Here is a 21,617-nt window from a genome sequence, read left to right as displayed (position 1 = left end):
GGAAGTAGTGGGAAATAAAATGGCATGGGCAGGCACAACCTGTAAAAAATGTTTCTAATTCAATTACCTCTAAAAATTGTATCTTCTAACCAAAATGTCTCAATTGTTGGATATAGGGGTATTAATTAGCTTTTTAACTTATGATGACTGAAGGTATTTATAGATGATTTCATTCTCACATGCCATGTATACCTCTTCACGAGGCGAATACATAAATAATCTCCCACTTTTTTTCCTTCCTCATCTGGACAGTAGAGGGAGAGGGAGACGGAGAATCCCGGAATATAAAACCAATTCCTCACCCCATGCATGGAGCCCTGCAGCCACTCCCTCCAGTGTGTTCTCTGGCTTTAATTAGCAAAACTCTGTCTTTCAGAGACATGCCTTTTAAAGGAACACACACACACACACACACACACACACAGAGTACTGAAGGCCTCTAAAGGCCATTATAATGCATTTTTTAAAAGTTGAAAACACATAAAATTTGCAAATTTTATAAACAAACACTAAAAAAAAACATGAGAACCAGCACTTTCAGGAAGAAACTCCATTCAGACCCTGTGCTAGGAGGCCTTTCTAAGAATTCCTAGCTTCACCAGTGAAAATGTTTGTGAAGTCCAAGAGCATTCTCCTGTCATACACTTAGAGGTCCTTTTGCCTGCAAGTGTTCATAACCTGACATGCCTGGGGGCACCAAGCAAGAGGGGGGGAAACTGGCTCTTTAAAAGGAGGAATAACCTCTCCCTATGCTCTAGTCTCACAGAGTATTTTGTAATTAAACTGCACAGAGATGGAACTTCACTACCTGAAGTGCTGGGCACTTGGTTTTTGTTCCTGCCGAGGACTTCTTCGTGGCCCCAGGATTTTCTAGATCTCTTGCCATGTGGGGTTTAAAGTTGTTGGTACACTCTAACAAATTGGAAGTGGCTTGGGGCATTGCAAGGGAGTGGAGACAGTGGAGGATATGAGCACCCGACTGGAAGGACAGGAATCTGCCCTTTTCCTGAAAGATTTCTCCAGATCCAGGACACCCTCTATCCCTAGACACTAGAGGACAGACCCAGCACAAGACTGAGTCTGCAGCTAGTTTGGAAGCTAGCTCTTCCAGTGACTAGCAAGTTGCTTCACCTATCTGGGCCTTACTTTCTCATTTGCAAAATTCTTCCTTGGACCACAGACTGCAGCTCTAATATGCTCTGATATCACAACCTGGAGGCAAATCCTAGAGCTACTGGTAAGAAGGAACAGTCAATATCCACCTAGAGGGTGTTCAGAGGGCTCAGAACAGTTGTGGCATTTTGGATGGAAAGGCACTTTGACGCAGCAGGATCTGGTAAGACCAGGAAGGATTTGTAAAGTATTACCAGATGATGAGGGCTTAAAAGGGCACATTCTTCTCCTCCCTTAGAATGCCCACCAGGTGTCCTTTTGTGTTAAGGTGCACCTGAGCACATCCAGTGTCCAAAGCAGCTACCCCTGATGAAGGGATCATCAAAGGTGCCTTATATGGCACTAGGGCTCTTTTAATATTATGAAAACATGCCTCTGTTTGCTATCAGCCTGAAAACCCTGACTTGACACATGGTTTCTTTTCAAAAGCCCATGAATATCTCCCTCCCTGTCCCCAAGTCTGACATGATTATAATAATAAGGTTCCCTTTTCCTAATTATCTCCTCTTGTCCTCTCTGAAAACCCAGGTCTGAAAGGACAGCTGTCACCTTGCTGTCACTCCAAAACCTCAACCCCATTTAATTTAGGCCAGAATAGGGTAATAATTTTCATCAGTCACCAGGCTGAGAACCACACCATGCTACATCCCACCACCCCCCAACCCAGAAACTGCTGGCCAAAGGAGCAGTATAGGTAAACAAAGTAAAAAATAAACCCTGGGCACGCCCATTCATAAACCCAAAGATGCATTCGTCCCAAGGTATACATATGCACAGGTTCAGGAGTGGCAGAACAAATAATCTCCCTTTGGTCATTTCTCAAAATCCCTGGGGCAGGTTTTTTTTCCTGTGTGCCTATAATGATTGGTCTTTTTTTTTTTTTTTTAAGGATTTTGTTTATTTATTTGACAGAGAGAGAGATCACAAGTAGACAGAGAGAGAAGGGGAAACAGGCTCCCCGTCGAGCAGAGAGCACAATGCAGGGCTTGATCCCAGGACCCTGAGATCATGACCTGAGCCAAAGACAGGTCGTAAGCCACTCAGGAGCCCCTATAATGATTGGTCTTATGAAGAGGCAGCCTGCAGGATAATACTGGGTAGATGCTTTCCAGTGTGAAAAAGTCCACTGCTTTTAAAACTATTTCCCATTGTCTCCAACATCGCTCATTTAGGTGAATCCCCTCTTTAAGCCTTTGTTCGTAATTAAACACAGTTACACTTAAGGCAGCAATGAACAAACTTTTTGTACCAGAGTCAGTTCAAGAAAAACAAGATGCTTAGGAATCAATTATTTTTAAAAACCTACAACAGAAGCAGAAGTTGTGTTTTTTTGTTTTGTTTTGGTTTTCGTTTGTTTGTTTTTTGTTTTTTGATTCAGGAACTCCAATAGCTACAAATACATTTAAGCATTTGAAAGTTTCATCTTGTGGCTAAAAGCTCAAGAACCGTATGATTAGTTTTCACTGCAGAGTCTGACTTCAATATTGCACTTTTGAATAAATTTTATTGCTGAGTAAGGCAGTTTTGGAGCCGATTTAGTTTGCCTTTCCATAGTGAGCTCATAAGCTACTTGGCTCCTCTCCTTGTACCTCTAAATTTTGTCATCTTTAGTTGTTAAATGCAAATGACTACATAGCAGTGCCTTCACTTCCAAAGAAGTTCTTCTCATGCCCATTTATTTTGAAATACCTAATTTTAATGAATTGTCTTTCTCTTCTTGTTGCAGGCATAGCAGGTACTTAAATTATTAAAAAAAAAACCAATTTTTCCACTTGTCTCAATGTAAATATCTATTTTTTTTTTTAATTTCTCAGATTAAGTTAGTTGGTCAGTTGGTATTTACCAACTACCTGCCTTCTGTGGACAGGTGAGAAAGATGGTCTGTACATCTTCAGCGTTATTAGGTATTGCCAAATTTCTCTCCATAGTGGTCGTTCCAACATATTCTCCACCCACAAGCATAAGTGTTCTTGCTTCCTGACATCTTTGGCAACTGTTGTTGTTGTTTGTGACTTCCTGATTACTTATAAATTGGAGCATCTTTTCATATGTTTATCAACAACCTATATTGCCTCCTATGTAAACTGTTCATATGTTTTATAATTGGATTGACTTTCATTTTCTTTTATTTTTTCAAGATTTTATTTATTTATTTGACAGAGAGAGATCACAAGTAGGCAGAGGCAGGCAGAGAGGAGGGGGAAGCAGGCTCCCTGCTGAGCACAGAGCAGATGTGGGGCTCGATCCCAGGACCCTGAGATCATGACCTGAGCTGAAGGCAGAGCCACCCAGGTGCCCCTGACTTTCATTTTCTTATTAAGTTATAAAATTCCTTTTTATATAGGGTATAAGTTTCTACGTCAGACTATTTTTTTCTTCTTTCATTTTTTACGTGGGGTTTTTTTTTTTTTCCACAGAAGTTTTTCATTTTAATAAAGCTTGAATTTATCCATCTTTCCTCTATGGTTTCTGATTTTTGTCTCCTGCACAAGAAAATGTCCCCTATCCCAATGTCCACTAAAGTTTTAGTGGTCTGGATAGAAAATCAAACCAGCCACAACATTCCCTTAAACCAAAGCCTAATCCAGAGCAAGGATATAACTCTTTACAATTCTGTGAAAACTAGGAGAGGTGAGGAAGCTACAGAAGAAAAGTTTGAAGCCAGCCAAGGTTGGTTCTTGAGGTTTAAAGAGGGAAGCCATCTCCACAACAAAAAAAGTTCAAGGCAAAACAGTAAGTGCTCATGTAGAAGCTGCGGCAAGTTATCTAGAAGATCATTCATGAAAGGGACTACACTGAACAACAGATTCTCAATGTAGATGAAGCAGACTTCTCTTGGAAGAAGATGCCATCTAAAACTTTCATACCTACAGGAGAGATGTCAGTGCCTGGTTTCAAAGCTTGAAAGAAAAGGCTGACTCTCTTCTTAGGGGCTAACACAGCTGGTAACTTTAAGTTAAAATCAGTGCTCATTTATCATTCTGAACATCCTAAGACCTTTAGGGATTATGTTGAGTCTACTCTGACTGTCCTCTATAAGTGAAACAACAAAGCCTGGATGACACCACATCTGTTTACAACACGGTTTACTAAATATTTTAAGCCCACTGTGGAGACTTACTGCCCAGAAAAAAATGATCCGTTTCAAATATTATTGCTTATTGACTATACACCTGGTCATCGCAGAGATCTGATGGAGATGTACAATGAGATGAATGTTGTTTCCATGCCTGCTCACATAACATTTATTCTGAAGCTTGCAGGTCAAGGAGCAATTTCTACTTTCAAGTCTTATTATTAAAGAAATACAGTCCATAAGGCTGTAACTGCCATAAATAATGATTTTTCTGATGGATCTCTGCAAAGTAAATTGCCTCTGAAAGGACTCACCGTTCTACACACCATTAAGGCACATTCCCAGTTCATGGGAAGAGGTCAAAATATCAACTTTAACAAGACTTTGGAAGAAGTTGATTCTAGCCTTCATGGATGACTTTGAGGGGTTCAAGTCTACAGTGGAGGAAGTAACTACAGATATGGTAGGAAATATGAAGAGAACTAGAATCAGAAGCAGAGCCTAAAGATGTGACTGCATTGCTGCAATCTCACGGTCAGACTTGACTGGAGGAGGAATTGCTTCTTGTGGATAAACAAAAGAAAGTCGTTTCTTGAGACAGAATCTATGAAGATGCTGTGAAAATTGTTGCAATGACAACAAAGAATTTAGAATATTCCATAAACTTAGTTGATAAAGCAGTGGCACTATTTGACAAGACTGACTCCAATTTTGAAAGAAGTTCTTCTGTGGGTAAAATTCTAACAAACAGCATTTTATGCTAGAGAAATCGTTCATGAAAATAGTCCATTGATGCAACATAGTTCATGTTCTCCTATTTTAAGAAATTGCCATAGCCATAGCCATAGCCGCCCTAAACGTCAGCAGCCACCACCCTGGTCAGTCCTTTCACCTGCAAAGACCTTCCACCACCAAAAAGATTATGACTTGCTGAAAGCTCAGGTGATGGTTAGCTGGTTTTTTTTTTTTTAAGCAAAAAAGTATTTTTAAATTAAGAATATGCATTATTTTTTAAAGACATAGTGCTATTGCACACTCACCAAATATGATATGGTGTAAATAAAACTTTGCTATGCACTAGAAAACCAAAAATTTCATTTGCCTTGCTTGATTGTGATATTGGCTCTACTGTAGTGGTCTGACTCAAGCTCTCAATATCTCCAAAGTAAGCCTATACTTCTATAAGGCAACCCTGGTGTACCACAAATCCAAGACCAATATTTAACATAATTTCTCATCCATTTCTGAGACTATAGAGATATAAAAATAGTTAACCTCAAACTCATGAAGTGGAGGCCTGTGAATACAAATTATCAGGGAAACTTTTGGTCCCAGATATAGCTCTGGTAGACACAAAATCCCTGTCTGTGCTGGTCAGTGGCGTATTTTCCTGGTTCATTTTTTCACAGAGGTGCAGCCCTTTGGAGTTCAAACTACACACAACTGAGGATATTTACAGGATATTTACCACTTGGTAAAGAGATGGGTACGTAATTAAAGTCACTCAAGGGCAAACTTACTTTATGTGCAATGAGCTAAACAAAGATTTTCTGTCTCATAAATTAAGAAACTAGTAATTTTATTGTCAAGTGCCACAATCCCATGGCTTACTGCTAAATTCAGAAAATCCTTGTCTGTTGGTTTAAAAAGATACCAAAATCCACTTTATCAGTTGAAGAATATTGTATGGTCAAAGAGAGACTCTTTCATTCCTTTTGCCATCCTCCAACCTTTCCCCCCGTCCTCCAAGAACTTTTCACACGCCTAACCTTACCATTATGAAAATGCTATAGGAATGAACCACTTAGCAAGAAGTTGCTTAGGAGAAACTTGTGTGAGAACATGTGCCCTTGTTTCAGTATGAAAATGTATACAAGTAGGGACACCCATCCAACAATCTCTTCTAGAGGTGCAGTCCCTGTTCTTTTAGGAGCATATTAATCACTTTTACTCTCTCCTGACTTCTAATCACCGGCATTTTCAGTGTTGTCAAAACAGTGCCTGCCTACATCTGTTTTCTACTATTGGCATGGGTTCCAGGGAGTGTTTGTGAGAGAGGAACAGAACAAAAGATTGACAGATTTGTGTTGACATTCTGGGGCTATTTGGAAATGAGAATAATCCAGGTTTGATGTTGTAATTCCTCCTTTTATGGGCAAAAATAATGTCTCAGCATGAATGAGCACAACTAAACACACAGGGACACACCCCAGACACAGTATGCACTCCTGGAGCGCTCACTGTGAATTTTGGTATTGCTGTTGTATGACAAAAGGCAGCAGACAGTTTTTGCTTCAAATCTCCTACCCCAGTGAAATGAATAAAACATCAGACTTAAGAGGAAAAATTCCCTGACTTACATGTATCTTTCTTTCTTTTTCCTCTCCTTTTCAGGCTATAATTCCAGTCACCACTCATCATAATAATGAACTTTTAAAAATTAAAATGATACAGATAAAACAAAACTTCTCTGTGCCTAGTCACCTACATTCTTCCTCAATTGTGTATACTAATTATCCAACCACTGCGTATCCTTCCAGAATTTTTCTTACCATATACATTCACATACATATTCAAACATAAGAAAGCACATATTTTGTTTGGTAAGAGTTTTTGTTTAATGCTTAAATTGTGCCATACTTTGGTGACTACAACTAGTTTTTCTTACTTCAACTGGACATATTTTTCATATTAGTATCCATTTACTGATCTTATTGTTTTTAGAGATGCATAATCTTCTACAGAATTGATGTATAGTAGTTTATCTGATTATTTCTAAAAGATGGAAATGTGGATTATTTTAAAAATTTTAATGCTATGATAAATCCCCTTGTACATACATTTTTGGGCACCTGTGCTAATGTTTTGTCTAGTATAGGTTCTGTGAAGTGAAATATGGAAACTTAAGGGTAATAGTTTCTCCTTTAAAGCGATAATCAAAACTATCTATCCATCCATCCATCTATCTATCTACTTAGTCAGCTTGGACTGCCATAATAAATACTAGACTCAGTGGTTTAAACAACAGATATTTATTTTTCACAGTTCTGGAGGCTAGAAAGTCCAAAATCTAGGTGCTGAAAGATTCAATTCCTGTAAAGAGCCCTCTTCTGGGCTTGCTGATTGTCCTCTTCTCACAGCGCCCTTAGAGACTGGAGAACTCTGGACTCTCCTCCTTTTTTTATAAGGACACTAATTCCATCATGGACTTCCCACTCTCATGACTCATCTAACCTAATTACTTCCCAAAGGCACCACCTCAAAATAACCAAACACTGGGGGTTAGAGCTTCAACATACAAATGGGTGGGGCACAGACATTCATTCTATTATCTCTATCTATCTATCTAGAACTATCTATCTAAATAGATAATAAAGGTCTATGGTTAAAAAACTTCAAAGTCAGGATAAAGTGGAATCACAAATTCAAAAGCAGGCACCAAAAGAGATGATGGATTTTAATTAAATCATATCAATAATCACATTGTATGTGCATGGTCTAAACACACCAATTAAAAAACAGAGGTTGTCAGTTTGGACCATAAAAACAAAGCAAAATTCAATTGTATGCTACCTAGGAGAAACCCACTTTAAATTTAAAGAGGCAGACAAATTAAAGTAAAGGGAGAGAAACAAACACTCACTAATCAAACACTAATAAAGAGGAAGCCAAAGTGCCTACATTAATATCTTTCTTAATATCTTTTTTAAGTAAACTTAAGAAAAAATAATTATTATCAGCAATGAATCGACATGACATTATGATAAAGAGGTTGATTCATAAAAAATACATAACAAACTTAAATTTATATGCAATTAACAAGAGAGCATCAACATACATGAAACAAAAATTGACAGAATTAAAAGGACAAAAAGGCAAATCCACAATTAAGTCTTTAGCATTTTTCTCTCAGTCACCAATAGAACAAATAGAGTATTAGTAAGGCTGTAGATGACATAAACAACACTATCAATCAGCTTGAACCTAACTGACATTTTTAGGACACTTGGCCCAACAACAGCAGTATCTCAAAAATGTTTAAAGATTTAAATCATCCAAGGTATGTCCTCTGTCCATAACAGTACTAAAGAAGAAATCAATAACAGAAAAATATCTTTAAGATCCCTAAATATTTGAGAGTTAAACAATATGTTTTTTTTTTTTTAAAAAAAAACCCTGAGTCAAAGTTGGAGTCACAAGGAAAATTAGAAAGTATCTAGTATTGAAAAGAAAAAACAGTAGATCAAAATTCATAAATGTAGCTGAAGCAGCACTTAGGGGAAATGTATAGGATTAAATGCTTATATTATAAAGGTTACTGGGGAATTCGGAATTGAAAGGAAGACTGAAGAAACAGTCTCAACATGCAAAAACAAAGGATGAAGCTGTAACTAGGCCCAGAGCCAATGTCACACCTCCCATTAGTCCTCCAAGGTGCCACTGGGTCAGCTGAAAGCCCCTGACCACTCCATGCTGCCTGAAAGCTTCTATTAGCTCTGGAAATTGACTTTTATCACCCCAGCTGCTGCCACCCATAACTAGAATGTTTCTTATTCTTTGTTCCTACTTTTTAGTATCACCAAATCCCTCTTCATAGCCCACAGCTTATGGATTGGCTGGGCCATATGGCTCTATCCTAGCTGCAAAAGTAATTGGGAGAGTGGCTGGCTTAAATGTTCAGTTTCTATGATTTTAAAAACAACAACAACACTATTTCCCCATAAAAATTTGGATCTGGAAATTATTAGGAAAATGAGTTAAACTTTTCCTGATATTATACCTCTGGTCAAAAAGACCCAGACTTGAGAACAAAGGGTACTCTGCATTTTAAGGATATCTAGAGATCTCTCTCAAGATTTTTCAAAAGGCTGAAATATTGGATCTTTTACCCCAAACATCATTCTAGCTTCACCCTTTCCAATCTAAACAAAACAACTGGTGAGGAAAAGAAGGAAAGAAATCAAAGTTACCAAGAATGCAGTGTTCATTTTGGGAGGCTATTTCTGGACCCCACCCAACAACTCCCATAGTCTTTTCTTCATCCTTACTCAGAGGAGGTTTCTACCAATACTTCTTTCTAACTAACAAATGAGGGAAGTAGACACTTAAAGAACCATGGGTAGAGTTTGACAGACTACAAGAAAAGACAACTCATGTCTCACTCCCTGCCTGTCTGTGAGCCTTACGTGGTAGACAATGGGATACAGGACTTAAATAGGGAATGAATGGAAGGTCTAAAGGAAACTAGACAGAAAGTTTAATTATAATTATGAGACCTGCCCAAGGTATTATTAAATAATGGTGAAGGAGACTATGACAGAGTACAGTTGGAAGTCTTTGTATCGATCACACTACCTAGTTGCAGTCAAAAGAATCCACTCTAGCTAGGTTTATCAGGAAGAGATTTATTTAGGGATATAGGAAGCTCATACACAACCACTGATAAGATTAATAAGAAACTCTAGGCTGAGCTCCAAAGAACTGGCCTCAAGAGTTTCTGCCTTTGCCACAATAAAGACAAAGTGAAAACAAAAAAATCATAAAGCTATCATACCTCCAAGACACTTCTGCTGAGAGGGGCCAAATAGATGCTCCAGCTCCTGCCTTTTTAAACAAGAGTTCTAAAGCAAAGTCTTCATAGATATATCTTACTCATGGAAACTATATTATACCTCCTCTCACTTGGGACATGGAAATGACAATATAGTATTGTTTATTACTCTACATGGAAAATGGATTTAAATAGTGGGGAAGTATTAAAATGTGGAGAAAAAAAATGGGGCGCCTGAGTGGCTCAGTTGGTTAAGCAGCTGCCTTCAGCTCAGGTCATGATCCCAGGGTCCTGGCATAGAGCCCTATATCACCATCCTGCTCAGTGGAGAGCCTGCTTCTCCCTCTCCCTCTGTCTGCTGTTCTGCCAACTTGTACTGTCTGTCAAATAAATAAATAAGATCTTTTTAAAAAAGAAAGAAAAGAAAAGAAAAATGTTTAAAAGATTTGGAGCAATGTAAATGAGAATATCTACTATAGCTATTATTGGAAAATTATTTTGTATTAATTCACTATGTAGAAAATACTGGTTAAAGGAATATATAAAATTGATCTATGTCTTGATTTTCTCACTTAAAATATGCCTATATCAATTACACATTAATCTGCTTTATTTTATTAATGGCTCTATCATATTCCATTGTGTGGATGGATTCTAGTATATACAGTTCTCTAATGATAGACACTGAGGTTGTTATCTATATTCTGCTATTACTTTTTAAAAGGTTTTATTTATTTATTTGACACAGAGAAAGAGAGAGTACAAGCAGGGGGAATAGCAGAGAGAGAGGGAGAAGCAGGCTCCCCACTGAGCAAGGAACCTGATGCGGGGCTCAATCCCAGGACCCTGAGATCATGACCCAAGCCAAAGGCAGCTGTTTAACCAAGACTGAGCCACCCAGGCACCCCTTGTTATTATTTTTTAAAAGCTGCAGTGCAAATCCTGGCATACAGATACCAATCCTCTATGATCAGGCCCCTTCCAAATGACAGGCTGGCATTTCTTTGTTTTATTATTGTTGTTGTCTTCCTGAATTAAATAGAAAGGAATTCTTCCCCTTTTCAAGTGAATGTATATGGACTTTAAAATCAAATTTTGAATAAAGTTACAGCAATATAAACAGATTCACGGGAGAGGTAGTTTTCACACCAGCTATCTTCATGACCTCTGGCAAGGGACAAACTCTTCTGGGATTAATTTCATTATCTGTGAACTTCAAGGGTTAGACAAGGTGATCTCCTACGCACAGCTGTTAAACTCTGTGGTCCTGAGTAGTGTCACTGAGATATCTTATGTTGCTTTAACCTTTTAGACAAAATCTATTTGAAAGACCTAGAGGAAAGAGACCCATGACTTTGTTTCTTCTTTTGTCTCCATCCTTCTCATCCTCCCAGCACCAAGAGCAACACTCCAAATATAGTAGATGCTTAGTAAATGAATTACCAAGGGATTGGGCAGTACCACCAAATGAAGTGCTCGTGAACAGATTTGGAATACTCATTTCCACGTCTCGCTCACATTTAGCTTCTTGAATGCTCATTTCCTAAGAAGCTCCATGCTTCTTATGGTTAATGAACTGAAGCACCCATTCCTGATTCCTTTCTCTGTGAAGGATCTATGTGGTTTTTCTTTTTAATCAACTGGATTATTTTGTCTTGTAAAGTATGGTTTATCAGAATAAGTAATATGCTCCTTATATTTGTTTTGTCAATATGTACTTTTTAGTGCTTTGGAAACTTTGGAACCCTGAGGGACTCAAATCTTTTCGTGGGAAAACAAAACGAAACTAAACAAAAAGCATGTTTGGGAGAATTTGTCTTTAATGAATATGAAAGTATTTTGTAAATGTCATACTTTTTTTCCTGCTCTGTGATTGTGAGCAAAACGCAGAGCCCTGGATCATGACTGAATAATGGGTTATAATGAGGTGGATAACCTTGCCACATCACAGAAACAGGATAGGCTTTGTCAAGTGGTCCAGGGTACAAATCACATCCAGCCTCACTAGCCATGTGGCCGTAGGGTAGTCTTCTGACCTCTCTGGGCCTCAAGTTAATTACACATTCTTTGCAGTGTTATTACAAAATTTATAAGAATATATGTAATGTGTCCGTCATGTGTTAATTCCCAAATATGGCCATTGTTGGTATTATTACTTATGCAGCGGCACTGAGAATATAAAAGACATTCAAGTGGTGGACTGAACACAAAGCTGCATGGAAGAAGGCAAGCACAGCCTGGACTAGGTATTAGGGCTACCCTCTAGCTTCCACAAAGCTAGCTAAGTGGAATCGCCTGATAGCAACTTAGCAGACACAGTCTTCAGGGGCCTATATCAAAAACAGTCATATTTTAATTTAGTCCATAAGAAAACTGTTCACTGTCTCCTGGTGTAATCTCTATGCCAAAAATACTATCTGGATACTCATGTGCAGGTACATGTGGTATGATGATATTGTCTTTCACCCCATACAAACTACCAGCTCTGCATCCCTTCCTCTCTATCCCAACCCTGAGTTGACTCTGGCTCTACAGCTTGTTTGCTGGCTTCCTGCACTTGCCTTTTCTCCAGTCTCACTCCCTTACAAGCACTTGTTAATCCTGCTGCCAGAGTCGTGGCTTCACTGTCTCCCTATTGTCTAAAGGATAAATCATATTTTTCTGTAGCCCATATAAAATCCACCATCATTTCGCCCATCCACTTTCAGCCTAACTTCCTATCACTTTTTGCCATTCTCTCCCCCATGCCAAACTCTAGTTCCCTAAGAATATTGATCTATTTTCAGGTCCCAAACACTCCATGTTCTGTATTGCACATGCAGTTAGTTCCTCCTGGCTAGAGCCCTTCACTAACTTTTTCACTTGAGAAACACCTGCTGAGCTTTCATGAAGCTGATTCCTTTACTTGGCTTAGGTGTTCTCCTATCTACCCTATGCTCACCCCATCCTCCCCACAAATCTTGCTAAAGCAATTACCTTATTGCAGTGTAATGGTTTTCCTGTTAGTTCACCCAAAATTTGGGTATAGGGACCTCACAAAGCTTTTTGATAATAAGAACTATATGTATTTTCATATTTGTGTCCCTAGGACCTAGCACAACATCTGGCACATATTAGGTGTTCAGTAAATGATGGTAATCATTTAGGTATCAGTTAGAAATGAGTGGCTGCAAGTGATGGAATAGTTAACTAGTTAATAGTTAACCCTGAAAAGATTATAAGTTATTTTCCACAGATAACAAGACTTCTGGAAGCAGGTGATTACTAGTGTTTATTAACAGTGTACACAGATGCCACTGGGGGCCGTGGCTCGTTCTTTCTTCTTTCAGTCTATTCTCAACACAGCAGCCAGAGTGATCTTGTTAGAATGTAAGTCAGACCACATCACATCTCATTCACAAACCTACAATGATTTGATCAGAGGAACATCAAAGCCCTTACATCAGCATTTGAGGCCCCACACAGTGTATGTCTGCTTTTCTTTTCTCTGTAGTACTTATTACTATGTGACATACTATATCTTACACTTATCATATAGTATATATAATCTTTCTCTCCTGTCGCCAATAAATCCAAATTCCAAGGAGGCAAAGGATTTTATATGTTTTGTTCACTTCTGTATCTCTAACAACTAAAACAGTTCCTGGCACATAGTGGACACTCAATAAATATCAGTTGAAAAAATAGAAGAATGGATCCTCAAGTAAAACCACAAATGAGAAAGGAGAAATAACCACTATCACAGAAATACAGACAATTACAAGAAGTATTATGAAGGCGATATGCCAACAAACTGTATAAATTCCTTGAAATATATAACCTCCCAGAACTGAAGCATGAAGAAACAGAAAATTTGAACAGACTGATAATGAGCAATGAAACCTAATCAGTAATCAAAAAACCCCCAACAAAGGAAACTCCAGGACCAGATAGCTTCACAGGCAAATTCTACCAAACATTTAAAGAATTAATACTTATCTTCTTAAACTATTTCAAAAAAAAAAAACAAAAACAAAAAAGGAAGGAAAACTTCTATACTCATTCTGTGAGTCTGGCATTACCCTGACACCAAAACCAGATAAAAACACCACGAAAAAGGAGAACTATAGACCAGTATTTCTGAACATAGATGCAAAAATCCTCAACAAAATACCAACAAACCAAAATCAACGATGCATTAAAAAAAATCATTCATCATGATCAAGTGGGATTTATTCCTGGACTATAAGGGTGGCTCAATATTTGCAAAATAACATGATACATCACATCCATAAGAGAAATGATAAGAACTATATGATCATTTCAAAAGATGCAGAAAAAGCATTTGGCAAAATACAACATCAATTCATGATTAAAACCCTTAACAAAGTAGGTTTAGATGGAATATACCTCAACAAAATAAAGACCATCTATGAAAAACATACAGCTAATATTATCCTTAATGGGGGAAAACTGAAAGCTTTTTTCCTAAGGTCAGAAAAAAGGGATGTCCAATGTCACCACTTTTACTCAACATAGTAGAGAAAGAAAAGTACTGGAAGTCTTAGCTATAGCACTACTGGGTATTTACCTAAAAAATACAAAAACAAGAATTCAAAGGGATACATTATGTATGCTTATAGCAGCATTATCTACAATAGTCAAGAAACAGAAGCAACCTAAGCTTCCATCGATAGATGAATGAATAAAGAAGATGTGGTGTACATGTACAATGGAATACTATTCAGTCATAAAGAAGAATGAAATCTTGCCATTTGCAATGACATGGATGGAGCTACAGGGTAGAATTCTGAGCTAAATAAGCCAATCAGAGAAAGACAAACACCATGATTTCACTCATATGTGGAATTAATAAACAAAACAAACAAGCAAAGGGAAAAAAGAGAGCAAGACAAACCAAGAAACAGACTCTTAACTCTAGAACAAATACATGGTTACCAGAGGGGAGGTTGTGGGGGACGGGGTAAAATAGGTGATGGGGATTAAGAAGGGCATTAGTTGTGATGAACACTGGGTGATGTATGGTGTTGTTGAGTCACTATATTACACACCCGAAACTAATATTACATTATATATTAATGAACTGGAATTAAAATACAAATATACATACATAAATGGATCTTCCTCTTCACTTTGCTTAGAGTCTTGGCTTTGTCTTCCTCTTTGTTTCCTCTTTGGTTGTTGCTTTCCCAACATTATGCCCTTCTTAGCAGGAAAACAAAACCTTTTTCAAAAGTCCCAGCCTGACTCCAGCTTACATCTCACTGGCTCAGGTTCTATCATAAGCTTCTGTCAGCAGTGACAGAGGCTAGAAAAGCAAGGCAATAAGTGGGCATATTGCTTCCCTGAAGAAACCTGGGAAGAAGTAGAGGGTTGGATACAGAGTAAGTAACTAACTGGGTCTGCTGTGAAATTGTTGAAGACCCCAAGCCTTAGGAACAAAGTAGAAAAGCACCACCTTCTCCATCAATCACCTCTGTATCTCAACTATTCTTTTCCCAGACGGCCTAGCCTCTAGCCACTGGATTAACATGAAAGGGGCAGGCAGTCTGTGTGGTCAAAGGCCCAGGGAGTTCATCAGGATATTAGTGTCTGCTTCCTTGAAGCTTACCACATAGCCAGCATATTATAGTGTTTAAATGATTATGTCTGTCAGGCTCATAAGCATGCTTGGCTTTCAGAGCCTCTGAACTTGGTCACCAATGACCAGCACTGTCCAGCCTCTGGGTCCCCATACTGTACACCAATGAGAAACTCTGGCAACAATTAAAGTGCCTAAGGTGGGTCTAGTCACATAGAAATATTCATGCAATGTCCTCCAGGCTTGTTGTATGGCTTCCCTAGAAATAAGAGCCTTCCTCTGACCAGTGTACCTCACTGCTCTACGTTCTCCAGGAGGTAAGTGAAAACTCGCTTGAATTAGGCAAGAACTGTGTGGTGCTATCTTATATCTTGGGCCATGGTTCTCATGATATGTGGAGCAGAAGGCAGTCCAGGAAGAAAAGTCAAGTCAGTAGAAGGTACCAGGACCTTGAATGTTGAGGCCTGAAGCAAGGCATCATGATGAAATTCCTTTCAGTTATTTCAGGTCTCACCGTGATTCTCTCACTACACTCGTCACTTTGCGCTAGGTTAGGGGACCCTTGAGGATAGTGACTGTGCCTATTACTTTCACCTTTAGCATGGTGGGTGCTCAACAAATGGGCACTGAAGAATGGATGACAGATTGTGGGAAAACAGAATATGACTAGAGGGTGGGAGGGAACCCCATGTACACTGTGGGCTGCATAGCACTCCTCCATAGCCTCTGCATTAAAATGAAAAGATTATACCCAACTTTAAATTTATTTAGATTTTCTTTCCTACTTTTGCTGACCTAAGCTCATTAACTTCAATATCCTTTGTCCATGGTTGCCATTGAAAAGAAAGGGGGGAAAAAAGCACGATTGCTCATAAAATTTGAAAAGTTACCAAATAGTTCAATATCAATGTAATATCACTCATAGTACAAAAATTCCATTATTCTGTTATTCCTCTTAGCTTTTTAATGTGAGAATATTCACCATTCAGGGAAGAACCTTGATACAAGTGAGACTGTTAGTATAATCCCCAAACATCTCTAATTAAACATGATTTCTTTTTAAAAGTAGGTGTAGTGTCTTCAGTAGCTAATCTTCCTCTAATTTAATTAAAATATCTGTCATTTCCTCAGATGTGACATCTGAGTACAGAGAGTCCCAAACTTTACTAAAAGAGGGAAGGCAGGGGTCCCAGGGTAGTTCAGTCAGCTGAGTGTCTGGCTCTTAATTCTGGCTCAGGTTATGATCTCAGGATTATGAGATCAAGCCCTAAATCAGGCTCTACGCTCAGCAGGAAGTCAGCTTAAGATTCTCTCTCTCTCTCAGCCCCTCCCCCCTTCTCTAAAATACATACATAAATCTTTTTAAAAAAATGAATAAATTAAAGAGGAAAGGCATTTTCCCTCTATCATGTCCTGGAGTATTTCCAGGGCTCATAATGGTAGAACGAAGATCCTCTCCTGTCTCCTATGTCAGCCAGCGGTGTTCTGTCCAGACTGTTCCCACACACTCCCACTCAAATGAATGTATTTAAAGAGAACATGTTCTTAACCTGAGTACCCCATCTGACATTTAACATTTCTTTCCTGGTCCCCAAAATAAGCAGGCAAGCAAGGAAGCAAGCAAGCAAGAAAAAAAAGCTATAATTATAATCCTTCACAATCATGACCATCCTTAGCCTTGGGAAGTTTGACAGTGAGGTGGAAAGAAGAATTGCTTTTCAACTGCTGCCATATTAGATATCCATGTGGCCACTGTCTCTCTATTGCTTCTTTCTGCTGGAAGAGGTGTGGGAAAGAAAAGGTGTGTATAAAGTCACTGGGTACATAGGACTGTCCTATGTGATGTGATGCCATGATCTGGCTGCCCCTTACAGTACAGCTTTTCATTCCAGGATAGGCCATTGTGCTGGCTGTTTTGGATGCAGCTTGGCATGAGCACAGAAAGTCCATACAGCCACACACAACTTGATCTACTAGTTGCAAACGGAAACTTTTGAACACGTTCCACAAGCTTCACAATGGTACCATTTATTACTTTATTCTCAGGGGAAAACATTTACTGTGTGAATAATACCAGGGACTTATGTAAGCCTCTTCATTTTCAGGGAGCTTTATGGGTGTCAGCAAATTCACACAACACCGTGGTAAGGTAGCAAGGCATTGTTATGCCTTCTTTACAGAGAAAGAAACCAGATCACAGCATCAGATTTTCCCAAGGCCAAATGGACAATAAGGGGCATGGACTCATTTCCAGAGAGACCCAAACTCTTCTGCTAGAGAGCACAATTCCCCGCTTACAGAAAGACTCCATGGGGTTCTATCCTGGATCTAACACTTGAGGATAACTACTCTGACTTTCGACAGTTCTAATGTTGCCTCATTCTTTGGTTTTGTCCAGATGGATAAAAAGGGAAAGAAGAGATGGGGTACCTGTATAGGATGGTGTGGAGGGTTTTGCATCTCTCATATACGTTGTCATTGAGGAAATGTCCAATCTATAATCACAGGATCACAGGGGAAGGTGCTGAGTATCCATAAAGCTCTATAAAATAAAAAAGAACATTCTACAATATAGGATGGATTTGTTGATTTTAATTGTTACTTAGGATATTGAGAAAGAGTCTTCCTTATCATCTCTGGCAAAATGCTAAATACCTCTGGAGTGGGTTGAACTGTGGCTTCCAAAAAAGTATGTACAAGTCCTAAGCCTCATACCTGTGATTGTGGCCTTATTTGGCAAATGGGTCTTTGCAGGTATAATTAAGTTAAGGATCTCAAGATGAGATCACCCTGGATTTGGGGTAGGCCTAAATCCAATGACAGGTGTCCTCATAAGATAAAGGCAGAGAGAGATCTGAGATATAGACACACAGAGGAAAAGGCCATGTGAAGACAGAAGCAGAAACTGGAGTTGTTACAGCCAAAAGTCAAGGGAATTTTGAGAGTTGCTAGAAGCCACCAGGAGCTAGGAGAAAGGCACGGAATGGATTCTCCCTTGGAGTCAACAGAAGAACCAACTCTGACAACACCTTGATTTCAAGTTCTGGCCTCCAAAACTATGAAAATAAATTTTTGTCTTTAAGCCACCTAGTTTGTGGTAACTTGTAATAGCAGCCCTAAGACACTAATAACATCCTCCTCAGTTTCTTCTCCGAATCCTCAGAGTCATATGGGTTTTAACTCAATTCAAAGCTAAACGGTATGGGCACCTGGGTGGCTCAGTCAGTTAAGTATCTGACTCTTGATTTCAGCTCAGGTCATGATCTCGGGGTCATGAGCTTGATCTCCGTGTTGGGTTCTGCACTGAGCATGGAGCCTGCTTAAGATTCTCTCTTTCCCTCTGCCTCTGTACCATGCACATGCTCCCTCACTCATTCTCTCTCTCTCTCTCTCTCAAAAAAAAAAAAAAAAAAGCTAAATACATATAACAACAAATCTCTCAGAGAGTGTGTGTGTGTGTGTGCACTCACGCACACACCAGTGTTAGATGGTATTAAAATTCTAAAATGGTTGAAAATTAATCTCCTAGATAACCAATACTAGTCTATGAAGAATTGAATTATCTTGACTTACTCCCCTGTGAAGGTAAAAAGGAAACATGAAGAGAAGAAAAATCAAGAACCAGTGGAGTGAATTCGAATTCTGATCACAAAGCAATTGTTTTCATACCTTATCTTCTCCAGGCCACTGCCTCAAGGAAAACAAAGCAAAGCACACTATAGCCTTTAAAAATAAGGTTGTAATTATTATTAATTTAATAAAAATTCATTACACAAATTCAACTACTACAGAAATTTATAATGTAGAAAATATAAATCTCCAATATGGTATGCCTTCTTCTTTTCTCTCTAAATATATGAACATTCTCTATCTCTCTCCCCAAACCTTTAAAGAACTGGAATGGAGAGTGGGTCTGCAGGATAGCCTGGTGTCTACTAGCTTTTTGGCCCAATTTAGTTGGATGAAAGGAATGCTTGTTGAATGGTCCTGAATGTAAGTCCTATTTCTTGCAAACCTTGGGTCAGTCACAGAACTCTGAGTAAACATATCTAACGTGAGGTTACATTTTTTGTTAGAACACGGATTGATAATACTTTCCTTATAAAGGGATAGATAGTAAATATTTTAAATTTTGTGGGCCATGCAGTCTCTGTTGCAACTAATGTCTGCTAATGTAGTAGAAAAGTAGTCATAAATGACATGCATATAAATAACCATGGCTGTTTTATTACTGTTTTACTGCTGCATAACAAATGGCCACAAACTTAGTGGCTTAAAACAATACTCATTTATTAATTCTAGTTCTATAAATCAGAAGTCTAGGTGAGCTTAGCTGAGTTCTCTACTTAGGGTCTGACAGGCCTGATAGAATTTGTTGGCCAGAAGGGCTCTCATCTGCAGGCCCTGAAGAAGAATTTGCTTCCACCTGCACTCAAGGTATTGGAAGAATCCTGCTCCTTGGGGCTGTAAGATTGATATCCCAGCATCCTTGCTACATGTCATTGGGGGCCATAATCAGTTTTCAGAGGCCTCTCTCAGGTCTCTCATAGTCTGTTCATAATATGAATGTTTGCTCTCTTCCAGACCAGCTGGAGGACATCTCTATGACTTTACTCCCAGCCAGGAAGAACTCTTTACTTTTAAAGGGCTCACATGATTAGTTTAGGCCCATCTGAGTAATTCCCCCAAAGACTCTCCCTAAGTCATCTGATTAGTAACCTTAATTACACCTGCAAAAATCCCTCTTACCATACAATGTAACTTAATCACAGGAGTGAAACCTCATTATACTCACAGTCTTTGCCTATACTCAAGGGGAGGAGATTATACAAGAGGGAACATCACTGGGAGTCATTTTAGATTCTACCTACCACAGCTGGGTTCTACTCTAGCTTTATTTAGAGACACTGAAGTCTGAACTGAGTAAAATGTTCACATCTAACAAGTATTGTATTTTTTAACTATTTTCAACCATTTAAAAATGTACAAAATATTCTAAATTTGTAATGTTGTATAAAAACAGTCAGAGGGCTGTATGTGGTACAGGACCTGTGGTTTTCTGACCCCTGGGTTAGAGGATCAGATAAACAAACCTTACAGGAACACCAAAAGAGTCATTTTCATAATATCCCACAAAGTGCCTCCTTCATAGAAGGTATTCAATGAAGGCATGAATGAACAAATACTGGGTTCCAGAAAAGACTGAGGAAATAAAATGCACCCCAAAAGTCCTGCTACAGAGTCCACTACTGTAAGTAGAGTAAGAATAACTCCACTTTTGAATATGAGAGCAGGCATGACCGAGGGGAGGCCCAGGTGGCCCAGAGGTCAGACTGGAGCACCATCTTCCTTGGGCTCCAAAGTGAAACCACCGTAATTACAAGGGTTATGTAACAGTTAAAGTACACCCAGCACACTTTATCTGACCACTGGACTAAAAAGCCAAGCAAAACTCAGCAGTCTCTCTCTCTCAGATGCTGGGCTTCGAATCAGTGATTGGCTGGCTTGTCTGGCTGGGCAATGGAGCCATAGTATAATCTAATGTCATTGCATTCTTGGTAAATGAATGAGGTGGAAATGGGGTCAACCATGCTATGAGTCAAATGCATAGAAAACACTGGGCCAAAGAGAAAAACGTAGCACTGCTGGGTGAGAACTCTTATCCAGTACTAAAGGACCCATCCCCAGCATTTTCTAAGTGGATATATTTCCTGGGATGATGGGAAGAATCAGAGTATTGGCTGAGACAATAGCAGAGAAATAGTATTCACTCTGGAAAATCTGGGAGAGGCTGTTGCAGTTTGTAAACTACCCAGAACCCCAGATTCACAGAATGTTAGGATACAAAGGGATCCAAGGGACCACTTGCTTCAATTCTCATGTGCAGGAAGAAATTAAGTCTCAAGATATTCAATTACTTTCCCAAATGACCCAAGTTGGTTGATAAGAGCTCAGGAAAAGCCCGTTTATTGTGATTACCAATAAAATACTAATTGTGCTCTACCTTCACTTCTTCATTTGTCCCAGGTTCTCACCTTTTTGTGCTGGTTAGCATTTTGGCCAGAATTGTTCCTTGCTACTCCTCCCACTGTCACAGCACCTCCCTGGACTGTTGTCACTTTCTACCTTGCATTTAGGACCCTGAAGAAGGTGCTCCCTGCCTATATTTTCTTAGGTCCTTCTTTCCTGGTTGCTATTTACATAACTTATTTAGGCTGCTGGTAAGGAATCAGAGC

The 21,617-nt window shown here is 38.9% G+C and overlaps 1 protein-coding gene across 7 annotated transcripts in view; it reads right to left on the bottom strand.

Moving 5' to 3' along the window:
• Positions 1-21,617, bottom strand: part of ANKRD55 (ankyrin repeat domain 55) — a 537,753-nt gene that overhangs the window by 240,985 nt on the left and 275,151 nt on the right. For 4 of the 7 annotated variants that reach the window (XM_044224520.1, XM_044224570.1, XM_044224580.1 and 1 more), the window contains one exon: positions 17,812-17,923. The exons of the other annotated variants lie outside the window; for them this stretch is intronic. The gene's annotated coding sequence lies outside the window, so the exon portion shown is untranslated. The remainder of the gene's footprint in view (positions 1-17,811; positions 17,924-21,617) is intronic. 7 annotated transcript variants of the gene reach the window in all.

Source organism: Neovison vison, chromosome 1, assembly GCF_020171115.1.
Source record: "Neovison vison isolate M4711 chromosome 1, ASM_NN_V1, whole genome shotgun sequence".
NCBI lineage: Eukaryota > Metazoa > Chordata > Mammalia > Carnivora > Mustelidae > Neogale > Neogale vison.
This window is presented reverse-complemented; position numbering and strand designations above follow the sequence as displayed.